The sequence below is a fragment of the Tamandua tetradactyla genome, chromosome 5 (assembly GCF_023851605.1).
Source record: "Tamandua tetradactyla isolate mTamTet1 chromosome 5, mTamTet1.pri, whole genome shotgun sequence".
Classification (NCBI taxonomy): domain Eukaryota; kingdom Metazoa; phylum Chordata; class Mammalia; order Pilosa; family Myrmecophagidae; genus Tamandua; species Tamandua tetradactyla.
The window spans coordinates 88,570,311-88,576,310 of NC_135331.1; positions in this window are offsets into that span (position 1 = coordinate 88,570,311).

Genomic DNA, 6,000 nt, shown 5'->3' on the forward strand with positions numbered 1-6,000 from the left:
AATAAAAGAAAGATGTGTTATTAAGATTGCCACTGTGGGAATGAAAGCGCCATTTCTCTGTGACATCCTGTGTAGCAAACATCCATAAATGTTCATCTGAAGGACAGGAATTTTGAGCACTTATCTACTGTACCGGGGGCATTAATTCCCCTAAGCTTCCAAGCTGTACTTTAACAGAGAACAAATGAGTACATTTTACATGGGAGATGGCTCTGAACAGCAAGTGAAAGGGCATGCTTGAAAGAGGGGATTGTTGCATAAATGAGTCTGAAGATTCTCGTATTTGTCTACTGCGACCACAGCTGAAGTCAAAGTTGAACCAAAGTGATATGACACAGGTACCTGGGTTGTCTGCAGCACTCCACCCTTACACTGCTCTGATCCGATTATAACTTTCATTAATTCCATTGTGTCACTGAGTCTTTGAGCTTGTAGTTGATTACGACTACCATAGCACATAAAATAAATTTAGCAGAATGCGTTCCAAGCAGAAAAAGTTCTAATTCCTGCTGCTTCAGCTAATCCTAAAGCTGTAATTGATATGTGTCTACCTACTCTACTGCCCATTTTAACTTTCCCTCACCAACACTTCAGCTGGTATAGCTTGTTTTCCTGATGGAATGATGCATGCCTTCGTCCCCGAGAAAACTGAGACCTTAGTTACCTTGCCTTGTCAGGCTGTTATGCTCACAGTTGCCTGTTTGCAATTATAACTGTTCATAAGTCAAAACACTCCAGGGAATCTCCCGAATTTCAGATCTATCCCTTTCTGTGCCAATTATATAGGAGTAGCCCTAAAATTTTTATCTGGGTCAATCACTCCTGACAATATATTAACTCCTTTTCATTGCCAACAGCGATAGATATAATCAACTTGCTACCAAGTGGTGATCTAGTCTTCTTAAGAAATTTTACCCTGTCAAGGGCTCTGTGACCCAGTTTCTTGACACAGTGAGCATTCAGTAGCAATAGCAACTAGATGAGTCTTGTTGAGTAGAAGCCCAGGCTCTTGGTTTCCAAATAGCTTCAGTCCCTGCTACAGGCCTTTTATCTTCATAGACTTGTTGAACGATCACTGGGATGGTAGAGAATAAATGCTGGCTAACATATACCAAACGACTTATTCTGCCCATCTGGTTGTCATTGAATCCTCTGCAGAAGATGCTCTCTGATGAAGATCTCATGAGAAACAAAGATCCATATGCTTCATGTTCATTTCCATACCAGTATCCAAATTTCTGATCCCCAGACCTCTTTTATCTCAAATATCCTAATCTTTGCTCTTTCCAAGCACTGGACCAAGCAGCCAAACCATTAACCACTTTCCACTCATTCACGTATAAACATCTCTTAAGCCACTTTGCATTCAAAGTGAACTACCAACTCGACTTTTGCAGCTCTGCCCATTGGACAATTTCCTATCATGACTCTCTAATGGGCACTCTTTAATGGGATCATGGTATGACTACAGTCTGTTTTCCACTAATACCCTCATAGCACATCAACGCACTTGCAAATCACAATTGAGTTTGTTTCCTTCTCTGATGAATATAAGGAAACTCTCCATGAAGCTAAAGGTATGAGTTGATTCAGAAGTATTGATGCAAAAAGAAAAGGCCTTGGCTATATGTTCCTGGTTGAATTCTGACCCTGAATGGGCCACATCCTTCATACCATGGATTTTTGCAGTGTGGTTCCACATTTATGACTGTGGATCTGACAACACCCAGCTCATGACAAACAGCTTTGGTTATGTTGCCAGTCTTCCATGTGATCAAGCAGACAGCTTCTACTAGAACTCAGAGGTATACAGAATTGTTTTTCAAACAGTTAGAAATTACTTGACTCATAAGGCATCGTATTATCCAGGGAAGCAGAGGGATCTACTCTATGACTCCTCTGCTGGGACTTGGCAGAGATTCTTTATGCATCCGCAGATAACCCTAGCTCAACCAGACCTGCCAAGTATGCAAGCAGCCTTCATCAAAATCTGCATATGCTACAGAAACCCTCCCTTGCTCTTGATCCCAACTAAAGAATGACTCCATTTTGCAACATCTAATAAAGGGGTCACAGCATTATTCTTAAGTGTGAAATATGCTGACTCCAGACTGCAAAGAGATCCTTCAAGTGCTATGGGAAGTACAAAGTGCAATAAATTATCTTTTTATCTTAAACGAGATGTCCTGACATAAACCCAGTCCAAAAAAATCATACAATGTTTGGGTCTGACTAAATAACCACAGGGTGTGTCTGTGACTGTGCTTATTTGAAACTGTTATTTAGCCCCCAGAATAGCCATGTTTTTTTAATCCTATTCCAATCTTGTGGGGACAGACCTATTGTTTAAGGTGGGTCTTTTGATTAGGTTGTTTCCATGGAGATGTGACCTACACTTAGGTAGGACCTTTTGATTAAATGGTTTCCATGGAGATGCGTCTCCATCCATAAAAGGTGCGTCTTAATCCACTTACTGGAGAACTTTAAGAAAGCACCATTTTAGAAAAAGTTCAGAGCCAACACAGAGACATTTGGAGATGCAGAAAGAAAATGCCCTTAGAGAAGCTTTTGAAGCCAGAAGGCAAAGAACCAGCAGATGCCACCTGACAGAGATATTCTGGATGCCCTTGAGTCAATATATCGCTCTCTGTATGCTTTAGTTTGGATATTTGTATGGCTTTAGAACTGTAAAACTTGTAACTTAATATATCCCCTTTATAGAAGCCAACCCATGTCTCATATATTGCATTTTGGCAGCATTAGCAAACTGAAATAGTAACCCCCTGGATCCCTCATGAGAGCACTTATGCAAGAACTCCAGCTATCGTCTGGCCTCTAGAAGCCCGCATTCTAACCAGGAGGTGAAGATAGTATTAAAGCAGGATAGACTAGGACAACAGCAAGTCCCTAGTTTCCTCTCCAGCTCTTATGAGTAAATGGACAACTACAAGTCCTTAGTTTCTCGTATAGCTCAAAAGGAATAAACCTGCAAACTTCAGCTGCAAACTCTACAGGACAAAAATTTCCCCTAAAGTTCTGAAATCTCCAAAAACCACTGAAGCCTCCCCAAGCCATAAAAGTTTGTAAAAATCATGGGCCCTAAACAGACTCTTAGTTAATGACAGGAAGTAGAAGGTTGTAAAGATTGGTAAACATCTGCTCAAAGCAAATTCTGGATACGTGACAGACTGGCCATGGCATCAATAGTTATCTCTTCCTGAAACAATGCAAGCTATGTAAGCACCTAGTTCATACAAACCATGGAAGCCCCTGGTGTTCAAAGGTCACTGTGAAGACTGTTAGCAACAAAACCTTCCTATAAACCAGCTAACCCATTCCACTCAGTGCCTGCGTCTACTTTGAACACGTCTGTGTTAACCCTTTAATGTGTATTCTTTCTCTCTTTCTTTAATAAACTTTACTGCTTATTCCTACTGGCCCTCTTATCTCTAAGTTCTTTTAGCATTGAGACCAATGAACCCAGAACAGGGCTCAGCTGGCATCACTGCCAGCAAGGTACTGGTTACAGTATCAGCTCAGTTCAAAGCAGTACCCACAGCCTTCAAAAGGTTTGGGTAGTCCTCTTTTTCTAGTGTACAACTACTCTAGTACATGGCATCAGATCCCATTGGGAAGCATTGGGGTAGTATTTTCTATATTGGTGGTTTTGTGTTGGAGCACATTTCTTCAAGTAGACCCAGTTGCTCAATCAACAACTCTTGAGTCTGAATCCTGGCTCATATCCAGGAACTAGTAAAATATTGCAGTTTCTATTGTAGTGACTGGTACTAGCTTTTAGTTCACAATCTTTCCATTTTTTTCTAATGACACAAGTCAGGTAAAACTCTGGTCAGCTTCCTAAGGAACTCCACGACAAAATTTCAGTTTCCACATATCCCTGGAGGTCAAGGAACCCTAGTTACCCCTACAAACATGCTATCAACTGCATTAACTTCAATGTTCTCCTGAAGGTTAAGTAAGAAGTGGTACTCTCTTCCACTCTTCTAGAATCTATCTCCCTATTGACACTTGGGAGCCGAACTCCATAGCAGTATCTTCTCCTGGTCTACAGAAGACAGCCATGACTGAGCTACTCAATATGGCACTGACTTCCTTATCTGTGCATTCGTATTGCTTTCGTGAAGGGAGAGTACAGGAAAAAATAATCAGGTGACAATTTTCTGGTTGCATATAATAACCGTCCTAATATTTCCATTTCCCTCACATTCCTTAGTATGTGCAAGGCAGTTCTGGCAACTCCATCTTATTTTTTATACATCAGCATTAAATCTAAGAATCAAGGAAGCACTCTAGTTACATAACATGACTAATTCCAGGTTTCTTTGCCAGGATGAAATTGAAGGATTTATGCCCTGGCTCCCCTAATCCCCCAATTGGGGGTTATCCCTGGGGACATCAACAGTCCCACACTTCTGGGTCACACATGCATGGGGTGGGGTGGAGGATCATGTTCCCAGAGTTGGAGACACTACCATTTCACTACTGGTTCTCCATTTGTCCCTCTGATTTTGTTCCAGTTTCCCTTTTCCTGCTTTCTTGAAGTTATGGTAATATTTCTTAGTATTTTCTTTTAATTTATATACTGGTCTTTTGGCTATATCGCTTTATATTTCCTGTAGTGGTTGCTCTAGTGAGAAATGTGGAACAATTCTTCAACGATATAGATCTTTCCTCTCCCCTTTTCTGTTAGGGGGTCGTAAGTATCATTTTTACATACAATGAAACCCCTATCAGATGATGTTATAATCTTTACCTTCAACAGTCATACATATTTTACAGAATTTATGGAGGACAAAATTAGCCTATTGTGTTTGCCCAGATAACTTACCTTTTTCTTTTGCTTTTCTTTTATTCCTGATATTCTAGATTTGCCTCTAGAATAATTTCTCTTAACCTGAAGAATTTCCTTTAGTAGATCTGTTGACAATGAATTCTGCAGAGAGCTTTATTGTCAGTGAGTTTTCTGGTACTCAGTGTATAATGGAATAAAAATTTATAGAAAAGCCATGAAGTATTGTTATCTAATATATTCTAATATGTTTGCTGTCCATCTAATTGTGATGGGAGCTATCATGCAAATGGATTAATATATGTAGATATTATTCATTTATATTATTATCTAATATGTGACAGGTAATATTCTTGGCTGGTGAAATAGCATTTTATAAAACAAACAAGGTTCCTGCCATCAAGGAAATTAAGTAATGTATATCATATAATAATGAATTCTTGTTTTTTTAAAAAAGTTAACTGGCAGTGATTTGAGGAAACTATTTTAGATCAAATGAACAGTGACACCCATTCTAAAAAAATTTTACTTGAACTGAGACTTGAATAACCAGAAAAAAGCCAGCCACTTAAAATCTATCTCAAATCACTCCAGGCAGCAAAAACAGTAAGTGCAAATCACTAAGGTAAGAACCAACTTTCCATGTTAGAAGAACAGAAAGAGGGCGAGTGTGAGTGAGTTACTGAGAGAGAGAGAGAATGTTTTATTGTGGAATGAGTAAAGCTGAAGAGGAAGATACAATACGGAAAAGTTATTTGGACTGCTCCATGCTTTCCTGGGAACTCCTTGGCCCCGGCAGACTGAAAGGGATGTTGAGGTAATATCGGCTTCTCCCCACTGAAACCAAAGCCTGTGATTTGCAAGATGAAGAAGCAATGATGAACTCATGCCCTGGCAGATGACCAGTCACTAAAGAAAGCAAGCCTTAACACTATCTCAAAAACAGAGAGTCAGAGACAGGCAAGTCAATTATTTCTCATTGAGAAGCTTGTATGAATTAATTGATTGATATTTTACTAGAGTTTGTGATTCTTATTGCTGTAGTTATCTTATAGTCATCACCACCATCATGATTATCATTTCAGGAAGTAAAGGCCATTTTGGCCTAAAAGTGATTCTGGGTCATAAGAAAAGGCACCTAAAGAGAGGTCAAACCATTCCAATACAGGTGTCTTGTCAAGGTCCCCAGC